The following is a 14,408-nucleotide window of genomic DNA, read 5'->3' on the forward strand; positions in this document are numbered from 1 at the left end:
CATTCCTTAAACAGTGGTTTATTTATGATTTTCTTATAATTCCCTTTTCTAAAAATCACACTCATAATCTTCAGTAACTTATTTTTAACCTCAGATCCGCCATGTTTAAAAAATTCATTCACCGAAAAATCAGCACCTAAAGCCTTATTATTTTTTAATCCTTTTCGTACTGTCGCTAATTCTTTCACACAAAACAAATCTTACTTCACATCCAGGGTATCACAAAATTTTCTATTTTCTTGTATATCTTTTCCTGCAACTCTATCTCGGTTTAGTACATACTCAAAATGGTCTGCCCATCTCTCTTTAACTCTTTTCTTATTGCTAATTGTGAACCCGTTTTTATCTTTAACTGGAACCAGTCCAGAATGACTATTCTCTTAATTTATAAACACACCAGTGCTCTCCACTTTCTTTTCATTCCTTATGTTGTCATATGATTTATCACTCAGATAATTCTTATACAAGCCACTTCTCCTCACTATTAAGCATAAAGCTTTTTCACTAATATTGCTAGCTCCAGTCCTAACTTTCTTCCCTCTAAACCATCAGCAACTTGACAAATTGTTTTCCTAAAATAGTTCCATCCATCTTCCACATTATCGAATTTTAAATTCTCCAGTTTAGCATTCAACTGTTCCTGAAAAGTTTCTCTCGCATTCTTATCTTAGAGTCTACTAACATCAGAACTTCTCGGAGAGTGGTTACTCTTCCAAAATTTAAACTATAAATTGACCCTAGACACTACCAGGCGGTGATCTTTACTTTTAACATCAATAACAGCACTCCTATATACCCTAGTATCTTGTATTGGTCCTGCCAGTCTTCAGTTTATAATAACATAATTAGATTCACTCTTACCATATCGTGAAGGCCATGTTAACTTATGGGTCATCTTATAACCAAACACCGTATTTGTTATAACTAGATTTTTATACCTACAAAATTGGAAAAGTCTGTAGCCATTGCTGTTTTACTTTCCTACACAAAATTTACCAAGACTTGGATCCAATCAATCCCTATTTATACTGACCTGAGCGTGAAATCTCCTCACAAAAACACTATATTTCTACTTGGGATCCTGTCTTTTTCCTTCCGTAACTGTAAGTAAAATTTATCTGAATCACTAGTTTCTCCGTCTGTCGGCTCTAACGGGCAACCCCCTTCTGGCTTTCGAGAAGTACAATGGGTTACCCAGTCTCAGGAATCATGGAAATCAGATGATATATGCCACCTCAAATTCACTAGAACATTTAATTGTAATGTGACCAAGCAAAAATAAGAATGGTTGGCTCAACACTTTCTAAATGCTGATTTACAAGCGAATCAGGCCTGAAAAAGGCTAACAGTTATCTTGGCTTCATTTGATTTTCAACAGCTTAAGACTTGCTGCCATAAGCTGATTTGCATCCATTATTAAAATATTTAGCTTAACATTAGGCCTATAGCAGATCTGATGTCTTTACTTAATATTTAGATTTAGCTTAAAATCTACTATTGCACTTTTTTCTCTGTGGAGCTACTTCATATGGATTGGGCGGTTGTTAAAAAGGAGAACTCATTTGATTGAATACTCCAAGTTCTATTGTCCTCTTTAGGAGTCAAATGTAAACTGCATGCAGCCAGCCCTCCTCCTGCGTCCTTTTATACTACCATCCAAAGTGCACCCAAAAAATGTTTTCAAGATAGCCACTTTGTTCAGACTAGTCTTAATGTCAAACAATTTTGCCTCTAGAAATGGCATGGTGCCCAGCAGTTTTTGAAAGACCATCAATTTATGCAAATTGACCTTTCACTACATACAATGTTCATTATTAGGAAAGAGGGGGGGGGGGGGCTCTGTTTGATCCAAGGTCTCCAAAAAGGCTTGTGATATTATGGAGAAACTTTCAGGAGATGTCGAGAGGAATGCTCTGCAAATTCAAAGCACATCATTGACATACTGACTTGTTTTTGAAGGTGAAGGGTACGTCTAGTCCCAGGTCTCGGATAAGGTTTTAAGATACTAAGGTAATACTTTCCACAGGGGCTAAGAGAGGAAAGGTTGAACAAACGCAAGACACACTAAGGCTTAAGTATAATTTTTGTCAGTAGGGAGTATCTGCCATATCTCAGAACGTCAAAAACTTTATGTTGAAATTTTTGGAGTGTTCTGAGGGCAGTGTTGAAAAATTACTGGGGCGCATACTTTTCTAAGTCTTTTCCCCCTAAATACTAACTAGAATTTTTAAATAACCATGTTTCTCCAAGGAGCATAAAGCCAAATACAAGGGATATGTCCTATATATTTAGAGCTTGAAGTTTTGTGATTATATCTTTGAATTCACAAGGGAATAGCGTGAAAAAAGGAATTTCATATAAAAAGTATTGATATTATGTTGGGAGAAGTTTTATTTAGACTTTCCTATTTTTATACTAGGATTGTTTACCATGTGTTAATTTAGAAGATCCTAATAGCCTACATAATCCTACAAGTCCTATTAGCCTACAATGAATTAAAACTATTTTGTTCCACTTAGCTTGACATCACTTTAGGAGAAGTGTGGCATTTTGTCCTCGAAATCTGACAATAAATTCAGTGACGTCATTTCTTGCCATTTTTCTTCATTATTTGTAAACAAAAAACTTCATGCTGATGATCATGACAAATTGACATTTGTCGGCTGAACGTTATTTTTCCCGCATTTTAAAGAAACGCAACAGTATTTTTCCCTTACTATGTAGCCACCTAGCAAAAATAAGGCCAAATCAAGTGGGAGATCAAAAAGGACGCATATAAGTCCGAAAAAGGGATCTAAAAAAAGTCTTGGCTCCGACATTGGATTACCTGATAATTCTCATGCCATTCTTTGTGATGGTTGTAACAAGTGGATATGTATTGAGAGTCTAGACATACCTAAACCTGAATATCTGTTTATCCCAAAATTCTCCCGACATATAAATATTTTTATCAAGCGCCCAGCATGTAAAAACCCATCAACATCAGTTAAAACTCAAAATCCAAGTGTTGAGAATATCGTATAAGCTACAATAAATAGCATGAAAAAAGAGATCATTGACAAAATCCCAACTCAAGCGGTATTTCAGGAAATTGATCACTCATCTTTAAAAAAAACTTGGAAAAATCACTAGAAGCTGTGATCTCGCAAACTATCGGCGAGAATAGAAAATGCTTGCTCTCTGAAATGTGTTCTGAAGTCCAGACGGTAGTTCTTCAAGAGACAACAAGTATCAAAGCGAATTTTACCCAGCATCTTGATAGCAAGATTCAGCGCCTTTTTTTCCGAAGAAAGGGACAGGCAACGTAGATCCCTTGAAATAGTTGCGTATGGAGTTCCTCCACAACCCAATGACCAGCTATTCATCAAGTCTTATCTTAATCAAATGTATAAGCTGAGAAAATTCATGTCAATAATGTGATTTGACTGCCAATCCCTACTAACTCTCTGCCATCTACATACCTTCCTTCTATCCTTTTTACTGTTCCGAGTCTGGACATCAAAAGGTCAATCATCAACCAACCCCGTGAAGTCCACATGGATATAACGTTTCATGGTGATGCAAACAAGACAGAGAGAAACAGGAGAAAACCTTAATTAAGAGCTGAAAAGAAGAACAAGCTCAGGTGAGCCTAACCTCATGATCTTCAAGGGCCAAATCGTTCCAAAAAACGAGGCTGCTCATCGCCGTTGGAAAGTCCCTACCAGGTCCCCTCTAAATAAATCCGAGATGGAAAACTAGTTACGTCATCACCTCTTCAAGTAAATAGTTTTGTCTCTCCATTGCCTCGTTTTATTTGTCGTTTTGATAGACCGTCAGTTGATATTTCTTGTGAAGCTTTATCCAATCCTTCTCTAAACGTTTCTCGTGTTCATCTAAGTGTTTTTTCTGCTGATAATAATTCAAATGATCAATCTAAAAATTTGTTTGTGTCATGTCAGAGTTCAGTAGATTCAAGTTTTGCAAATGCCATATCTGAAGTTACCTCTGAGTCTCGACAGCCAAATATCCCGAGTCAGAAGCCATGAATCGTTAATAATTAATGGAGATATTAATTTTTCTGCAATTTGGTGGGTTGAAGGAACTGGATATTCTTCATCTAATAGTCAAGACTCACCTTTTTATCTTGCCTTTCAAACAGTTTTCTTGATAAGCCTACACGCTATAGACCTGATCAGAATCTTTTGCTGTTAGACCTCGTCATATTGCATTATCCTGATTCCCTCATTCAAAATGATTATTTGCCACCAATTGCTAGTAACAATCACCTAGTTATTCTGTCTGTGTTGTCCCTAAATAGTCGTCCTCAACCTCAAATTTGTCCTCAAAATTTCACCGACTATGAGGCAATACAGCAGGAACTTTTATCTGCAAACTGGTCAAAGCTTATCACTGGTGACATCAATGAGTCTTGGTTAAATTTCAAAAATACTCTCCTTGCTCTTGAAAAGACACACTCCAGGGTTATTTTTAGAAAATAGCCTAAAACTCTTCCCTCCCTCACTAAGGAAGTTAAGAAGCTGATTAACCAGAAATCTAGAGCTTGGAAACGGTTTAAGAAGAAGAAAAACCAGGAGACTCTGTCAATGTACATGGCAGCACAGAATTGTGTAACAGATTCTGTCAAAAAACTGAAATAGGCTTATGAGGAAAAATTAGCTTCTGACATCAAGTTGAACCCAAAGTCTTTCTGGAGACATCTCTCTGCTAAAAATCCAAATCATCATACTATTCCTGAGCTTGTTGACCATGGTGTACTACACTCATCTCCGATAGATAAGGCTGACCTTCTAAATGCACAATTCGCTTCTGCCTTCACCCAAAACTCAGGTACCTCCTCACCAGATCATCTATTGTATGGTACTTTTTCCCATGCCTGATCTGTCAGTAAGTGAAGTAATAGTTTTCAATTGCCTTGGGAAGCTTGATGTAACTAAGTCAAAGAGACCAGACAGTGCTCATCCACATCTTCTTAAGGAGTGTCGAAAAGCTCTCAGTTACCCCCTGTGCATGTTGCTCCAGATATCTCTTCAAAATGGAGAACTACCGTATGATTGGAAAACATCTTGTATAACCCAAATCCATAAAAAGGAACAAACAAAACTCTGCAGAAAATTACAATCCTATAAGTATCGCTTCTGTAGTTGCTAAGGTGCTTGAAAGATTTGTTAACAAAGCTCTAATTGAACATCTTGAGGTCAATAACATCACAACATGGATTCAGATCTGGTAGATCTGTGGACACTAGCGTTATCCACACATATGAATTAGTGACTACACTGCTTGATAAGGATCTTCCCGTCAACATGATTCGTCTTGATCTGTCCAATGCATTCGACAAGGTGTGTCTTGAATTCTTCATAGTCAAACTGAGCTGTCAATGAAGATTTTTTACAGTTGATTATGGAGTTCCTATCTGAAAGATCACAGATTGTCAGAGTTTTTGATTCACAAGGAACTCCTCATTTCTCTTCTCCCACAACTGTATTAAGTGGTATGCCCCAGGGCACTATTCCTGGATCAACATTTTTCAACTTCTATGTCAACGATTTACCCACCCTTCTTTCAAATCTCATCACCCTTTATGCTGATGACTCAAAACTAGTTGAAAAATTGGCTACTACCTCTGATGAGCAATCAATTCAAACAGATCTTGACATTGTAGGAAGATGGGCTAACATGTGGCTCCTTGCTTTTAATGTTGACAAATACCACGTCATTCATTTTGGCAAACAAAACAAGCATCATAAATATATCCTTCAAGACAACTTTATTTCTGCTGTTTCCGTTGAAAGAGATCTTAGGGTTATTGTTGATCAACAATTAAATTTTAGCAACCATGCTAAGTCTGTCTCATCTTCTTCAAACAAATCCCTCAGTATCATAAAAAGACCCATATCCAGCCAACACCCAAGAGTTCTTATGAAGTTATATAAGGTGCTTATATGACAACGTCTGGAGGTCGGAATGTCATTGGCAGCCCTTTTTTAAATCAGATAAGAAGCTGCTTGAAAATGTCCAGCATCGTGCCACTAAGTTGGTTAGCAGTATGAATAAATTTTCATACAAAGAAAGACTAGACCGTTTGAAGCTGCCAACACTGAAATACTGAAGAAAAAGGGGTGATATGATTTTAACCAAAAAATCCTTCTTAAGAACACTTCCCAGTCTCTTTGAACAGCCCTTGCATTCTGGTACTAGAAGATATTCAATGAAGCTCCCCATGTAGCATTCGACAAGCAGACATAGAAGTCATTTCTTTAGCCAAAGAGTCGTCAATCTGTGGAATCAACTGTCTGAGGAAACAGTTTCTACAACTTCAACTGACATGTTCAAATCCCACCTTGATAAGGAATGGCTCTGCAAGGAGTTCTTTTACAATTAGGAAGCTGCAGAGTCCTACACAAGAGTATAGATCAACAGCCACAACCTAGACCAAAGGATTTTTTTTTCATCACCGGGGCATCACCAGGATGGAAAATTATTATATTGCTCCTAGCTATGATTTAAGGTAATTTAAGGTAAATACAGAATATATTATGTGGACAGGGGGAAAATATATGATCCTGGTTGTGACCAGATAGGCTAAGATATTTAAATTTAAATTCAGGATACTTGGCTTAAATCTGACCAAAGCTTTGAGATATCCCATTATCAGAATACATAAAAGGTCAATGGTAATGCTTACTTGATCATATTCCATTCCTGGGGCAAGCATTGTAAATCATCCAATTTTTTTTATTATTTAAACATAGAATTTACAAGTGGGATGGCAGGGATATTTTTATTTTGGGTGGGTTTTACAAGACTAAAGGTGTCTGGGTTAAAATTTAGTGAATCTTGACGGGAATATTGGACTAAACTAAAAGACACTAAGTACACCCAGTTTACAAAAACACTCAACTTCAGTATGTCAGGAACAGCAGAAGGTGGTAAGCTAAATATTCAGGAAATGTTAAGAAAGATGATGTCTACCCCAAACACATGCAACATTAAGTTGAAACTTTCAGAGCACAGTCCCAAATAATGACTGATACAAATTTGAGATAGACCTTTCTTCAGGATAAAACCTAAATGATTAACTTTACTTCCAGGGATCACATATGTGATTAAGAAAGCTTTGTTCAAGGATTGTGAATTATGCCCTTTGTGTTTTCTTTGCATATTATAATTATTGATGAATGATAATTTCATGTCCATTTTTTTTGCAATTTATTTTCATTTTGACTTCAAATGCTAGCCAGACTGATTTGGACATTCAATGCTGAGGTTCAGTCGGATGACCGGCTTCACAACGAGACCTGAGGTGGTATGGGTATGGGTATGGGTCTGTGATGTGCTGGCAAGGGGTGGTGAGTTGCCACCCATTGTAGTGGTGTCCTCTACCACTTAATTATTTGTGATAGTTAATGGACTACTGTAACATACAGGCCTACAATTCCACCCTATAAAACTCAGGACCAAATTCTCATCTATTTTCCCTTAAGAAAATTTCAAAATAAGATCCTTTAGTCTATATCCATTTAACGAAGATTTTAAAGTTAAATTCTTTATTCTATAAAGTACAGGCTTTGAGCATGCTTTCTATTTGTTTGTTATTCTTACAACGGCAAACAAAAGTGTTTCTTTTTGGACTAACCAATAAGAATCTAGTTTCTACAAGAAAAAGGCCAACAAGTTTATTTGACGTCTGCGCCAAATAAGAAAATCCTGGTAATTCCAAAAAGAAATGGCTTATTATGGGAGTGGGAAATGCTTGTTTGGTTGCGAAAGAACGAACTGCGCATTAAATACAGGATTAGCACCCTCACTGAAAAATTTTTGTCGGGAGAAATAGCTCAGTTTTTGAGTTATTCAAGTTCTAACATCTAGACAGGATAGTCAATTTGTAGAACAACCAAACCTTTGCTTAAGTTGAAGTACCTTATCTGACAATTTGTATGTAAGTACTGAAATAAATCTATTGTTTGTTAATGGTCCTTGTTTGTGAATCTAAGCACCAGGCACAGTTTCCATAGTCTTTAGGTACGTTCTCAAGGGAATCTACACAACATAGGAGACCCAAATATTACCAAGATGATTATTTCACCCAAATCATTGGGGATTATGGGATTATTATCTGTGTCCTTCTGTTCTAATTTCTCAACTACTTAGCTCCCATGATATAATCTTGTATTGAATAACCCCTATGTTATGCCGACGTTAAGCTCCCAAGACTCATGGAAAACTCCAAGCAACATCACTCATAAATAAAACCCCTCAGTACCATCACTTATAAATAAAGGTGTCGAAAGGATTTCAATTATAGGAGTATAATTTAAATAAGGTATTCACGCGTAAACCTTTTTGTTGTTCAAGTGCTTTATATTAATACGAGGTGTAGGAGTATAATTTTAAAAATTCTAGGAGTAAGAACAAAAATAATAATGAAAAATAAACGATGTAACACTATGGATGTGGTTAAATATTAATTTTGTGGTAAAGGAATTATAAAAATGACCTTTAATAAACAATAAAGAATTTTAAGGAAACATAAAATTTAAAGTAGATTAGTCGGAATGATGAGGGCATCATTGTACAGCGGGAAAGGGGATTTGTAACATACAGGCCTGCAATTCCCGCATAAAATTCAGGACTGAATTCTTATTTATTTTCCCTTCAGAAAATTTTAAAACACGATTCTTTAGTCAATATCCATGTATACATTCAAAGATTTTAAATTTAAGTTCTTTATTCTATAGAATACATACCTTGAGCATAATTTCGATTTGTTTGTTATTTTTGCAACGGCAAAAAAAGTGATCCTTTTTGGACTAGCCAATAAGAATCCAATTTCTACGAAAAAAGTAAACTAGTTTATTACAATACCCTTTTTGGAGGTCAATTGTGCATTAAATACAAGATTAGCGCCCAAAACGAAAAACTTTCGTCGGGATGAAAGTTCAGTTTTTGAGTTAGTCAAGTTCCAACATCTAGTCAGGATCGTCAATTTGTAGAACACCCAAACCTTTACTTAAGATGAAGTTGATGTACCTGATCTGACAATTTGTATATAAGTATTGAAATGAAAAGGTTGTAAAGAGAATCCGATGTCATGTAGGATCAGCAATGGCTCAATGCTATTCATGGCAGTATGACAGAAATTTTCGACGCTTTACCAAGTGACATTAAGGAAGTTGACAGTTCAGACCCTGCCATGTTTCCTAAACTTGAAGATGACCTGATGAATACTTCTCCAAGCATTTCGGTACCATTTAAGCTTGAATCTGACTTTCAGGAATCTGGCTCCATATCTACTTATGACCAAGAAGCAGTGAAAAAATAAGATCTAAAAGATCGTTTAAAGGCGAGATGGAGAAAGGACAAGAAAAAAAGAAATATTGAAGGAAATGATGATGAACCTTGTGAAAGTGAGGAGTATTGGCAAAGGGAACACGATTCAAACAAGCTGTGGTATGTTTGCCAGTTGCCAAATAACAATCAGTTTAAGGTTTGCTGTGACTGTTGTGATGAGTGGTTTCATAGACTATGCGTTGGAGTTACTAGGATTCTTGGCGAAATAAGTGAGACATAAATTTTCCCTCTCTGTAGAGAAAAGCCAGAGAAAAGTGGAGGAAAACAAACAAAACAACAAAACAGCCGCTAGCCATCCAGCAAACACTCTACAAAACAGTTGAAGTTGCTAGATCCATGGAGGAGTAAGGATTCTACCTTTTCAAAGCGTATAGGGATAAAAAACAAAAAAGGCAATTCAAATCAAGGATCAGATATTAAAAGGAATACTCTGAAGGCAGCAAAGAATCATGAAAGTACTTCCTTGATACCAAAAGATAATGGAAAAGAAGCTGACAGATTTGGTAAAAACCTCTTTTCTAATGAAACAATCAAAAGGCTAGCACTCAGAAAAGATAAAACTCTAGCAAAAAATGATGCTCGGCCAATATCAAAAACTAAAAGGGGGTCAAAGAATAGCGAAGAAGCTTCTAGTGAAGATTCTGTGTCTGAAATGACTACGGGGCACAAAAATTCATGGCATCACCTATTCCAAAACAGGCTTACTTTTTCAAGATGACAAGCCTTATCGTCAGTTTCTGGTCATTGCTCCCCAGTCAGTTAACCAAGATAGATTGCATATTCTGGTTAATGTGACAGATGGATTGGACAGTTTTTATAGGAAAGGAGAATATCTCCGAGTCATCATAGTGTGATGTTCGTTGCAGTTTACAGCACGACAGGCGCAGCAGCATATCCCAGGGAAAACTGCACGGTCTGGAGTGCAATCTTTTTGACTGCCTTGGTTATAGACTCATTGTCAAATCCAACGCTGATAAGATGTAAGTGGGGAAGAACTATCTGTGATTTTAAGTTCATTTTTATATTGTTACACTAGCTGTTGGTGTGTAACCACCAACACCTAGTTGGTGGAGGCGCTTTGCCGCCCCCCCCCCACACATGCTCAAGTCGTTACGCGCCATATTAGTTACGCGCCATTGTAGTTGTGTCCCTGTGTCCCACCTGTGAATATAGATAGAAATTTATATATATATATATATATATATATATAGTAGGGTTAATCATTCAAGTGCTGGTCTATATTAATCACTAATTTAGGAAAACGGTCTTCCTTTTCTCCTTCTGTCTCCTTTTTTTTTTTTTTTTTTTTTGTGTTTGTGCTGTAGCATTGGTGATTTCTCTTTATATATATATATATATATATATATATATATATATATATATATATGTATATATATATATATATATATATATATATATATATATATATATATATATATATATATATATACATATATTTATATATATATATATATATATATATATATATATATATATATATATATATATATATATATATATATATATATTATATATATATATATATATATATATTGTAGTTTTGTCCCTGTGTCCCACCTGTGAATATAGATAGAAATTTATATATATATATATATATATATATATATATATATATATATATATATATATATATATATATATATATATATATGTTTTTAACTACGTAAAACTTGCAAATATACAACATTCTTCGCTGTCCCATTGTCTGTGCATATAAATAGATTGTCAGGTTTAACGACTCTTGAACATGCAACATAGAATTGTCAATGGGAAAAACAATCCGTATTCAGATCTATACCGCATTTTTCTAATGATTTCCCTTGAGCTTTACTGTCCCCATCGTCATTTATATGACGGGGGGACCCTGTGCCCCCCGGCGTCCCCTTTTTAGGTGTGTCCCTGTGCCCCGGTCGTCATTTATAGTCCCGGTCGTCATTTGTGTCCCAGTCTGTAATTTCTCTTTGAGTGTCCCGGTTGTCATTTATACTCCCTGTGTCCCAGTATCCCGGTCGTTATTTGTGTCCCGGTCTGTAATTTCATTTTTCGGACGTCATTTGTAAACCTTCAAACATAAAAAAAATGAAAACCCTCAAACATACAAAAAAATATGCATAATTTTTTTCTTTTTTAGTTTTTCCTTTTTTTTTAGTTTTGTAGCTTTTTTAGTTTTATAGCTTTTTTTTCTTTTTAGATTTTTACATTTTTAATTTTTTCCTTTAATTAGTTTTTTCTTTTAGTTTTTCTTTGAGCAGCTTCCTTGGCTCTTTCTTCTGCCATTGTAGAATTTATACTAAAATTTCGTGCAACGACTGTCGTCATCACAATACGAGAAAAAGAGAGAGAAAAAATACGTATATATAAACAAACGTACATTAAAATGTGAGAATTAAAACTAGTAATGTTTTTTAAAAACGATTTTAAAAACAGCCCTAGCATCCTTACTTCATCGAAGTTCAACCAGGACTGACAAAAAGAATGTGAGGTGATAAATTCATTGAAACAACACAGAAAAAAGTGATTAAATAGAATTTCTCAGAGCCAACCTTGCATTTTTGGCAACCTGTGTCAAAAGCCTTCTCGTAACTGGTTCAAAACTATTATAAATCGGTTTAGTAAAATGTTTTATAAGATGATTTTAATTAAATTTGAGTATAAAAAATTTAGCGAGTACTCCCCTAAGTCTCTGTTCAAAGAAATAATAAAATTTATTTTGAGACTAATTAGATGGATTCCCGAAACACCTGTTTTATCCCCAAATCATTAGCGATGAGTGAAGATTTTTCAAAAAGTATCGCGTGGGAGGGATTATTAAATATATGCCAGCCAACAGCAGAATCAAAGTAGTTATTGGAACTATTTGAAATTAATACCTTGTCTGTTTTCTTATGCTGTTTTAGCCGTTTTTCTAGATTCTGATGGGTTCTGCCAACATAGTAATTTCCAGTCACAAGGTATTGTGACTGGGGTCTGACCCCTCTTTGGCGCTTAACTGGGGTCTTATCTTTACTGAAATTTAAGAAATTAATGATTTTAAAATTATTAGTAAAAACTACATAAAGATCATTTTTTGTGCAAATATTTTTAATTTTGATGTAAGTTCTGGGATATACGGAAGATAGACAATATTTGAGGGCTTATCAGTAGCCTTACATTGTGAAATATCTTCTTCGATTTTACAAGAATGTCTTTTTAGTCTACGGGTAACTATCTTATTGACAAAAGGAATGGGGTATCCATTACCCAAAAGAATCTATCTGATAAATTTCATTTCTGCATTTATATACAAATCGGAGCAAATGTTCAGGGCACGAACAATGAGGGAAGATACAACTGCTCTTGTAATTTGTGGGGGTTTATTTGAATTAAAGTGAAGATATCTAGTGTTTTGTGCTGACTTTCAATAGATAGTAAAATGCAGTTTATCAGCATTACGAATAATTAACACATCTAAAAACGGTAGTTTATTTTCAATTTCAACTTCTAGGGTGAACTGCAAATTTTGGTCATAAGTGTTAAGATGATCTAAGAAGCCCTGAATTTCAGCTTCCCCATAATTCCAAAGTGAAATTCTGTCATCCATGTAACGACCCAAATAGAAATGATTTAAAAAATAAGAATTTAATGACCAATTTTCAAGGTTCTCGACATAAATTTTTGCCATTAGCCTGCATAAAGGTTTACATTAGCCTGGATTTGTTTAAAACGATTTTAAAAACAGCCCTACCATCCTTACTTCATCGAAGTTCAACCAGGACTGACAAAAAGAATGTGAGGTGATAAATTCATTCAAACAACACAGAACAAAGTAATTAAATAGAATTTCTCAGAGCCAACCTTGCATTTTTGGCAACCTGTCTCAAAGGCCTTTTCGTAACTGGTTCAAAACTATTATAAATCGGTTTAGTAAAATGTTTTGTAAGATCATTTTAATTAAATTTGAGTATAAAAAATTTAGTGAGTACTCCCCTAAGTCTCTGTTCAAAGAAATAATAAAATTTATTTTGAGACTAATTAGATGGATTCCCGAAACACCTGTTTTATCCCCAAATCATTAGTGATGAGTGAAGATTTTTCAAAAAGTATTGCGTAGGAGGGATTATTAAATATATGCCAGCCAAAAGCAGAATCAAAGTAGTTATTGGAACTATTTGAAATTAATACCTTATCTGTTTTTTTATGCTGTTTTAGCCGTTTTTGTAGATTCTGATGGGTTCTGCCAAAATATTTGCCATTAGCCTGGATAAAGCTGCCCCCATGGGTAACCCATTTTTTTGCTGATAAAAATAATCACGAAATTGAAATCGCAAAACTTATTACAAATTTTAACCAGAGTCATTAAAACTTCACAATTAATTTCTGTCGCTGAGACCTCGATTAAGTGGTAATTTTTTTCTATTTTTTTTAATAATTCCTAAGAAATAGTCAAATCTATATTTGTATACATAGAAAAAATCTCAAAACTACTAATTATTTTGTTTTTTGAAATACTTGTGTTACTAATTTTTTAACTAAATATGCCACATTACGAATATAGAAATCTAAAAAAAAATAAAGGTTTGAAAGCTGTGCAAAGTCAATTCCCAATATTGGCAGCGGGGCTTTAGTACAACTACGATGGATCTTAAAAGAATACCTTGTTTATGTGTTTTTGGAAACCGTAGAGTTTGGGACAGAAACTACCACGAGGGAATTTATTGCATAATTTTGGGGTGATTTTACCATTTTGTTTAAGCTGCTTTAATTCATTTATAATAATATTAACAAACTGATCAGTAGGATCATGAGTTACTGTTTTATATGTAAATGTGTCATTTAAATGCGAAAGAATTTTGTTGTCATAGTCTGTCATATTCATGACAACGAATGAATTGCTTATTTCTGCTTTAGTTATTATAATAGAAGGGTCTTTGGGGAAATTAGATAGTATTTTTATGTCATGCAAATTTTTCGGTGTGGAAGTGGTAGAAAGCTTAACCTTTTCTGTGTGTTATAAAGGGTATTTATAGTACCAGATCTAACTTCATTAGGGTTTG

Source organism: Artemia franciscana, unplaced genomic scaffold, assembly GCF_032884065.1.
Source record: "Artemia franciscana unplaced genomic scaffold, ASM3288406v1 Scaffold_320, whole genome shotgun sequence".
NCBI lineage: Eukaryota > Metazoa > Arthropoda > Branchiopoda > Anostraca > Artemiidae > Artemia > Artemia franciscana.